At 51.3% G+C, this 9,801-nt stretch overlaps 1 long non-coding RNA gene across 1 annotated transcript; it reads left to right on the top strand.

Annotated features, from left to right (window-relative positions):
• The first annotated feature begins 1,810 nt into the window (after window positions 1–1,810).
• Window positions 1,811–7,753, top strand: LOC130679967 (uncharacterized). Its single transcript, XR_008992951.1, has 2 exons — window positions 1,811–2,260; window positions 7,088–7,753. It is a non-coding gene; the product is annotated as an uncharacterized LOC130679967 (long non-coding RNA).
• The last annotated feature ends 2,048 nt before the right edge of the window (window positions 7,754–9,801 follow it).

Consider the following 9,801-nt stretch of genomic DNA (forward strand, 5'->3'; position numbering starts at 1 on the left):
GAGAGAAAGTGGGAGAAAAGAGCTCCTGGGGCATGCGGGGTGGGGTGGGGTGGGGTGGGGTGGGGTGGGGGGGACAAGACAGTCCACGGCCGCCTGCCCCTCCCGCCCGCTCACCGCGGGTGCCCCCCCTCGCCCAGCCCCTTCCCCGCCCCACCGTGACCACCTGCGGCTGCCGGGCCTCGTCCCCCACCCTCACACGCGTCCGGGGGCTGGGGGTGGCGGTGGGCACACCCGCCTTCAGCCTGGCATCCCCGCCCAGAGGCAGGGCCAACCCGCGGGCAGGCCGGCGGGTCCCCCACCCCGCAGGCAGGCCTTACGGAGGGTGCCCCTAAGCCCTGCGCTCCGATCGCCTCCACTCGCCCCCACCCGCCGGCCAGCGCTGGCCTTAGACCCCCCCCACCCCACCCCCGTCCCCGGGCCCGGGCTGCGCTCCCGGAGGCAGGGCTTTTCCCCTCCTGGCCACGGTAGGGAGGTAGGGCAGGCCCGGCCCCACAGGAGGGGACCACCGTCCCTGGGCCCCTGGGCGCGCCCGTCGTCCGAGGGTGGTGTCCGTGGCCTCGAGCCCCGCCCCCCACCCCGGGCACGGACCGGGCCGACCGCCCCAGGCCACGTGCGGCCCTGGGCACCCTGCTGCCGCGCGTCCCGCGCTGCTCTCCCGCAACAGCAGGTGCGCTCTGCAAGTGCCGGGGCGCCCGCGCCGAAGACACGCAGAGGTAGAGGGACCGGGCCGCGCGCTCACACCCATCTCCATACATAATGATGAAAGTATAAACTCACCAGGAAGATACACTAATGCACCTACTAAAAGCATCCCAAAATGCTAACAGAAAGAAAAGGAAAACTAATAAAACTAAAGGGAAAGCACAGACAAGTCCATCAGTCTCCTTGGATATGTCAACACTTTTTTTTCTCAGTAACCGATAGGACAAGTAGATAAAAAAAACTCAGCAAAGATGCAGAAAAACTGAATGGTATCCACCAACTAGATCTAGTTGACACTAATAGAACATCCCACTCCACAACAACAGAATTTTCAGGAGCATATGACGTATTGATCACATAGATCACACAACTGAACTAAATTTCAAAGAATTGAAATCATACAAAATATGTTTGTTCTCTGACCGTAGTGCATTAAATTACAAATCAGTAATAGAAAGATATGTAGAAAATCCCCAATCCCTTGAAAATTAAATAACTTAATAAGAGGTGAGTTATTTACAATAGCCAAGAAACGGAAGCAACCTAAGTGTCCCTCAGTAGATGAATGGATAAAGAAGATGTGGTGCATATACACCATGGAATATTATTCAGCCATAGGAAGAAAACGAATCCTACCATTTGCTACAACATGGACGGAGCTAGAGGGTATTACGCTCAGTGAAATAAGCCAGGCGGAGAAAGACAAGCAGCAAATGATTTCACTCGTGTGGAGCATAAGAACAAAGCAAAAACTGAAGGAACAAAACAGCCGCAGACTCACAGAACCCAAGAATGGACTGACAGTTACCAAAGGGAAAGGGACTCTGGAGGGTGGGTGGGAAGGGAGGGAGGGACAAGGGGAGCGAGGGGCATCAGGATCAGCACACATAATGCAGGAGGGGCGCGGGGAGGGCGGTACAACACGGAGACGACAAGTAGTGACTCTACAGCGTCTCACTACGAGGATCGTCAGTGACTGTAATGGGGTGTGTGGGGGGGACTCGATAATGGAGGGAATCTAGTAACCACATTGTTGCTCATGTGATTGTGCACTAAGGACACCTAAATAAGTTAATTGATTAATTAAAAAAAAATAACGCGTGGGTCATCTCATGAAAAATCAGAAAGTATATCGAAGAAAATGACAGCCCGCGCCTGACGGCCCTCGCGGCCAATGAGCGCGCAGGTCGCGGGCAGGCCCGCCTCCGACTGACGGCACTCGTGGCCAATAAGCAAGGCGGCGCCGCGGAGCAGGCAGCCATTGGGCGAGCGCGCAGAACCAGTGAGTCCGGCGGCGGCTTAGTAGCTGCAGGCGCCGCCGCCGCCACATTCAAGAGTCGGGAGCCTCGCGAGCGCCGTAGGCAGAGGCAGCTCCCGCGGCTCCGTCCATGCTCCGGGCCGCCGTCCCGTCCGCGCAGCGGGCCCCGCGGAGACCACGTGAGGGTGGACCCGCGCTGTGCTCGGCTGCGCCTTCCTCCCGGCGGACCTGCGGCGGAGCGTCCCGAGCGGGCCCCGCTTCAGGGGTGAAGGCGACAGCGACGGCTCTGCGGGCCGGAAGGTACGTGGCCGCGGGGCGCGGCGGGGCCTGACGGGGCGCGGGGACCTCTGCCTCCGCCTGCGGGCGCGGGCGAGCCGGTGAGGGGGCGGCCGTGCGAGGGCTCGGCGGGCGGCGCGGGTGGTGGGTCCTCGCTGGGCCCGGCCGGGGGCCGCGCCGCCGCCGCCCGGGACGGGGAATCCGGGGGCCGCGCAGGCGGGGAGGCCGGAGGGCGTCCTGCCGCGTGTGGAGGTTCTCGGCGGCGGCCTCGAGGGCGAGGGCCGGGCGAGCTGAGGGGCCCGGCGGGACCCGCGGCGGGGCGGCGGGGGACAGGCCGCCGGGGGCCGCGCCTTCGGAATTAAAAGAGTGTTTTCCCGAGGTGCCTGTCGTCCTTGCCGTTGGGGATTCCCGGGGCAGTGTCCCTGCCGGTCACTGGTCTGTCCAGGTTTTGTTTCTTCCTGGCTCAGCCGTGGGAGGTTGCGTTTTTCTCGAGAGTTGACCGTTTCTTCTAGGTTATCCAGTTCCTTTCCATATAATTTTTCATAGTATTCTCTCATAATTCTTCATATTTCTGTGGTGTCAGTACTGATTTTTCCTTTCTCATTTGCTGATTCTGTTCATGTGCGTTGACTCTCTTTTTTTCTTGGTAAGTCTGGCTAGGGGTTTACTATTTTGTTTATTTTCTCGAAGAACCAGCTCCTGCTTTCATTGATTCTCTGTATTGTTTTATTCCTCTCTATTTTATTTATTTCTGCTCTGCTCTTTATTATGTCCCTCCCTCTACTGACTTTGGGCCTCAATTTTTCTTCTTTGTCTAGTTTGGGTAATTGTGAGTTTAGAGTGTTCATATGGGATTGTCCTTCTTTCCTGAGGTAGGCCTGTGTTGCAATGTACTTCCCTCTCGGCGGTGTCTTTGCTGCATCCCACAGATTTTGCGTTGTTGAATTATTGTTGTCATTTCTCGCCATATATTGCTTGATCTCTGTTTTTATTTGGTCATTGAGCCAGTGGTTATTTAGGAGCATGTTGTTAAGCCTCCATGTGATTGTAGGCGTTTTCGTCATCTGTGTGTAATTTACTTCTAGTTTCATACCCTTGTGGTCTGAGAAGCTGGTTCGTACAATTTCAGTCCTTTTGAATTTACTGAGGCTCTTTTTGTGGCCTAGTATATGATCTGTTCTTGAAAATGTTCCATGTGCACTTGAGAAGAATGTGTATCCTGCTGCTTTTGAGTGGAGAGTTCTGTAGATGTCTGTCAGGTCCATCTGTTCCAATGTGTTGTTCAGTGCCTCTGTCTCCTTACTTATTTTCTGTCTGGTTGATCTGTTCTTTGGAGTGAGTGGAGTGTTGAAGTCTCCTAAAATGAATGCATTGATTCTGTTTCCCCTTTTAATTCTGTTCACATTTGTTTCACATATGTAGGTGCTCCTGTGTTGGGTGCATAGATATTTATAATGCTTATATCCTCTTGTTGGATTGACCCCTTTATCATTATGTGGTGTCTGTCTTTGTCTCTTGTGACTTTCTTTGTTTTAAAGTCTATTTTGTCTAATACAAGTACTGCAACACCTGCTTTTTCCTCCCTATTAGTTGCATGAAATATCTTTTTCCATCCCTTGACTTTTAGTCTTTGTATGTCCTTGGGTTTGCAGTGAGTTGTCTCTTGTAGGCAGCGTATAGATGGGTCTTGTTGTTTTATCCATTCAGTGACTCTGTGTCTTTTGATTGGTGCGTTCAGACCATTTACACTTAGGGTGATTATCAATAGGTATGTCTTTATTGCCACTGCAGGCTTTAGGTTCGTGGTGACCAAAGGTTCAAGGGTGCCTCACCTTCCTTACTATCTAAGAATCTAACTTAACTCAGTTAAGTGTGCTATTACAAACAATCTAAAGGAGGCTGTTTTTAAAATTTTCCCTCCTCATTCTTTATATATTAGGTGTCATATTCTGTACTCTTTGTCTATCCCCTTTTGTTACTTCTGGTGACAGCTATTTAATGTTAGGAACACTTCCACCTATAGCAGTCCCTCGAAAATACACTGTAGAGACGGTTGGTGGGAGCTAAATTCTCTCAGCTTTTGCTTATCTGGAGATTGTTTAATCCCTCCTTCAAATTTAAATGATAATCTTTTTTTTCAATTTTTTATTAAGTTGTTATTATGATTATTTTTTGGTATCAAGCTACGGTTACATGAGCAACATTATGTTTACTAGACTCCCCCCATCATCAAGTCCCCCCCACATACCCGATTACAATCAGTGTCCTTCAGCATAGTAAGGTGCTATAGAATCACTACTTGTCTTCTCTGTGTTGTACAGCCCTCCACGTGGCCCCCCTGTATTATGTCTGCTAATAGTAATGCCCCTTTTTTTCCACTGATCCCTCCCTTCCCACCCATCCTCCCCAGTCCCTTTCCCTTTGGTAACTGTTAGTCCATTCTTGGGTTCTGCGAGTCTGCTGCTGTTTTGTTCCTTCAGGTTTTTTTTCTTTGTTGTTATACTCCACAGATGAGTGAAATCATTTGATACTTGTCTTTCTCTGCCTGGCTTATTTCACTGAGCATAATACCCTCTAACTCCATCTATGTTGTTGCAAATGGTAGCCTGATTTTCTTCTTCTTCTGGCTGTATAATATTCCATTGTGTATATGTACCACATCTTTCTTTTTATCCATTCATCTACTGAGGGACACTTAGGTTGCTTCCATTTCTTGGCTATTGTAAATTGTGCTGCGATAAACAGGGGTGCATATGTCTTTTTCAAAGTGGGCTGCTGCATTCTTAGGGTAAATTCCTAGGAGTGGAATTCCGGGGTCAATGGTATTTCTATTTAGAGATTTTTGAGGAACCTCCATACTGCTTTCCACAATGGTTGAACTAATTTACATTCCCACCAGCAGTCTAAGTAAGACGGTTCCCCTTTCTCCACATCCTCGCCAACATTTGTTGTTTGTCAGTTTTTAATTTGCATTCATCTGATGATTAGCGATGCGGAGCAGCTTTTCATGTGCCTGTAGGCCATCTGAATTTCTTCTTTGGAGAAGTGTCTGTTCTAATCCTGTGCCCGTTTTCTAAATGGATTATTTGCTTTTTGTCTGTTGAGGTTCGTGAGGTCTTTATATATTTTGGATGTCAACCCTTTATCGGACATGTCATTTATGAACATATTCTCCCATACTGTAGGATGTCTTTTTGTTCTGTTGATGGTGTCCTTTGCTGTACAGAAGCTTTTCAGCTTGATATAGTCCCACTTGTTCATTTTTGCTTTTGTTTCCCTTGCCTGGGGAGATATGTTCATGAAGAAGTTGCTCCTGTTTGTGTCCAGGAGATTTTTTTTCCTATGTTTTTTCTAAGAGTTTTATGGTTTCATGACTTACATTCAGGTCTTTGACCCATTTTGACTTTCCTCTTGTGTGTGGGGTTAGACAATGGTCCAGTTTCATTCTCTTGCATGTAGCTGTCCAGTTTTGCCAACGCCAGCTGTTGAAGAGGCTGTCATTTCCCCATGATGAATCCACGGCTCCTTTATCGTCTATTAATTGACCGTATATGTTTGGGTTAATGTCTGGAATCTCTATTGTGTTCCACTGGTCTGTGGGTCTGTTCTTGTGCCAGTACCAAATTGTCTTGATTACTGTGTCTTTGTAGTAGATCTTGACTTCTTATGCAGATCTACTAAGATTTGAAGTTTGGAAGTGACATCCCCCCGGCTTTATTGTTCCTTCTCAGGATTGCTTTGGCTATTCGGGGTCTTTTGTGGTTCCCTATGAAGGTTAGAACGCTTGGTTCCGGTTCGTTGAAGAGTGCTGTTGGTATTTTGATAGGGTTTGCATTTGAATCTGTAGATTGCCTTAGGTAGGATTACCATTTTGACAATATTAATTCCTCCTAGGTTACTCACAAGTATCCCAAACCTAAAGTCTTCCAAACTTAGTCCATTATCTTCCTCTGCCCACAACTTTCTTACCAGTGTCGGAACCTGTCCCCCGCCATCCCAGGAAGAAACCCGGGAGACGGCTTCGCCTTCCATCCCGCGCATAGCGAGTCAGGCCCGGTTCCAGTGACTTTGCTCTTTCTCACGTCTGTGTCTCCTCTCGGTTGTCACCACCACAGTGGGTTTCCAAGCCCTCACCGTCTGTCCCCTAAGCTGCGCAGTGGCCTCCTACTTGACCCCCAATCCTTCAGTGCCTCCCACTTAAATTCTTTCCCCTCACTACTGCTAGATGACCTACCTATAAGAAAGTGATCATATTTCGCTGCTCAGAATCATATTGCGTATGAAATAGAGTCTGCACTTCTTAATAAGGTGCACGGGGCTCTTTGGCACCTTCTGCTTGTCCCTTCTCTAGGGTAAAAATAGCAAACTAAGAATATAGGCATTCTCCAGTGAGATCAGTTAAAGTTCCAGAAGCCAGGAGTAACTGGCCTGGAATGCTTGAGTGTTCCCCAGACAAAGGAACGTCTCTCGGCATACCCTTGTCTTTATTGTGTTTAGTAAATCATGTCATGGTGAGACTCACTTAGCCTGCTTAAAGGCCCAGCTTATTTTTTTACCTTTACCTATATGCTGTTTTTCCTCCTCCATCCCCATATCAAGTAATTTGCGGACTGGACAGTTCACTTAGCAAGCTAGCCCAGCCATAACAGCACAGTAAGACAGGAAAGATTCTGTCTTAAAGCTAAGATTGCATTTCAAAACCCAGGAAGTGAAGAAGTGAGATTTTTAATGTCCTGCCAATGGGTTTCAACCCTGGGCAATTTCGCTATGGATTCAATGTGACCAAAGAAATGACAGTAAAACGTTCTTGGGGTGAAAGGGCTTTACCCAACTTTATTTCCACCGTGGCAGGTCAATCCCTAACATCCCATCCAATCAGAGCGAGTCTGCATGCAGCAAGCCGGTCTCTGCCTCTGGGCCTCTCTGCCTGCACAGCCGTCCTGCAGACATCCTCTAGGCCTCTGACCTCAGCGCTGCCACCACTCCAGCCTCTGCTCTGCTCTCCTGCAGCCTCGCGGCCGTGTCACCGTGTCACCCAGAGCACTGGGTGGAGCTCTTTCTATAGAGTCAGTAGCAACCTATTGCCCACATGTGTAGTGAGCTAGCCGACTAGGCCCAGGTGAGAATCCTGGCCCCAGGAATTTTCATTTTATCCACACATAACATACTCTTCAGCGAACATACAATAACTCAGCCCACCTTGGAGGCAGGGAAGGCAGTCTTAATTGATATGCTCCCAAACCAGGAAGCTGCTATTCTGGAGGGAATCCGAGCAGTGCATTTCTTGTGTTAAGCTAATTTTGCAGAATTACCGGGAGGACTGATAAGAAACGTCATGTCTCATCTTGAGACCACTTCACAGGTCCACACCCCTAGCCCTTTGTCACATTCCTGAAAAATCCTTCATGCGCCTTTCAAAAAAACCTTTCAATGCGCCTTTCTCTCTGAGGTTGCCCACACTCCCCTCTCTCTGAGTGTGCACTTTCTCTCCGTAAATAAAACTTTAACTCGACTTCACTACTGTGTCTCTGCGTTTCAGTTCTTTGCCGCGGCGGGGACAAGAACCGAGAAAAATGCACAAAGCCCTCCTAACAGGCGTCCCAGCCCAGGGGAGGGGTGGGGGAAGGAGAAGGCTGGGAGGGCGGTGGAGGGGAGAGGGGTGCGAGCATGGGAACAGAGAGCTTGGGGAGTGTGGAAGGGAAGCCTGGAGGGGGAACTAGGAGGGAATGGCAGCTGGGGAGGGAAGCCACGGAGCCTCAGTGCTGGTGAGGCAGGGACCGTGGGTGCAGGCAGAGCAGGGTGAGGGCCTCCGGAATAAAACCCCTACTGAAACTCCATATTAAACAATTAAGCAAAGTCAGTCACATTCATTCTCTAAAGTAATATAAGCGTTCTTGTGTGAGATTAATTATAACTAAAAAGCCAGGAGTGACTTGTCCTGAAATGTTTGAATATCCCCCACATAAGAAAAGACCGCAGCATAGCCCATGTCTTCACTGTGTCCATTAAATGAGGCTATTGTAAAATGTACCGTCGCCTGCTCAAAGGCCCGGCTTATTTTCTTCAACTACCCAGATGCTGCTTTTCTTCCTCTAGCCCTAATCAAATGATGTGCAACGTAGGCAAGTAATACTGGCAAGTAAGCAAAATAATCTGGAAGACTGGTAAGAAACTTAGTGTCTCTTCGAAGGTAAGCATTTGGGGACCGTTTAGCAGGTGTGCATCCCTGGCCCTTTGTCCCTCACCTGCCTCTAAATCCCCTAGACAGTGCATCACCCCGGGGCTGTCTTGTCCCCTCCGGGCAGGGGCAAGCCAGGAGCTCTGTCCTCTGCTTTATGTCTAAATAAAAGCCTCGCACATGCTCTCCTACCTTGAGTGTTTGCAAAGTTCATTCTCTGAGCCTGCGAACAAGAACACCAGCATCAGCTTCTCTGAAGAGCCCGAAGACGGGGAGCCCCCAGAGCCGGTGCCTGGGTGCAGAGGAGCGCACCAGCGGCCGGAGGGCCCTGCCACCTCCCCAGCACACGCCGGGTGGAGAGGGTGCGCTGCAGCCCACAGTCAGGGTGGCCACGCCGCCGTGTGAGCCTGGTGTCCCAGCACCAGCGGTCTAGGCCGTAGCGCGCTTGGGGCCCCTGCACAGACCCGGGGCAGGACGGACCGCTGGCCCAGTGACCACCCAGCAGGCCCAGGGCTGCTGCTTTGTTTCTGGGCCCAGAGCTCTCCTGTGTCAGGTTGAGGCTGGTGGGCCGTGCAGGATGACAGGTCTGACCTGGGCCCCTGCCCTGCCAGGGGCCCGTGTGCCCTCCTCCTGCCCAAACCTACCTCCCTATGTGGCCGGGGAGCCTGAGGTCATCCCTGGGACCACCGTGCAGGCAGATGGCTCTGAGGGTGCTGTGGGCAGGGCCAGGGAAAGGAAAGGAGGGTGGCCTGGGTGTCCCGATTTTACCTCCTGTCACGTGGTCACCTGAGGCTGTCAGGTGGGCCCACGTCCGCTTCCCCAGTCCCCAGTCTGGGGCTCCACCTGCAGCGTAAGGCCTGGAGACTGTCTCCAGCCTGGAGCCCCCAAAGGGGGTGTTTGTGCTGATCCTGGAACTCCCCTCCAGGCCAGGCCTCCCCTCCTGGGAGGGTGAACACGTCCTGAGAGCCCTGGGGGAGCAGTGTGGGGAGAATCAGAGCCAAGTGCCTCCGCTCAGCCTCCCCAGCCTTTTGTCACAGATTTCAGGCCACTCAGCCAGGACCCAGGAGCGGGACACCAGGGGCCTCACACCAGCCTGGCCTGGGGGTGGGCGGCTGAGGGGCACCATGGGGAAGGACTGGGGTCCTGGGAGCTTTGAGGGGTGCTGTGAGGTGTGAAGTGTGGAGAAATTGGGCTCAGAGAAAGCCCCCCAATGGAAGGCATGCACCTCTTGGAGGTGCTTTGAGAGACCAAGTTCCACATTTTTTGCAACGGAATTTCTGAAATGTGTGGGGCAGCTGTGTCTCATCAAATGGGACAGTGCTAGACTGGTGGCGTGCAGCCCTGGGATCTACTTGGAGTACATGTGCATTGGTGTCCCAGCCGTGAG

This window comes from Manis pentadactyla, chromosome 12 (genome assembly GCF_030020395.1).
Source record: "Manis pentadactyla isolate mManPen7 chromosome 12, mManPen7.hap1, whole genome shotgun sequence".
Taxonomy (NCBI): Eukaryota; Metazoa; Chordata; class Mammalia; order Pholidota; family Manidae; genus Manis; species Manis pentadactyla.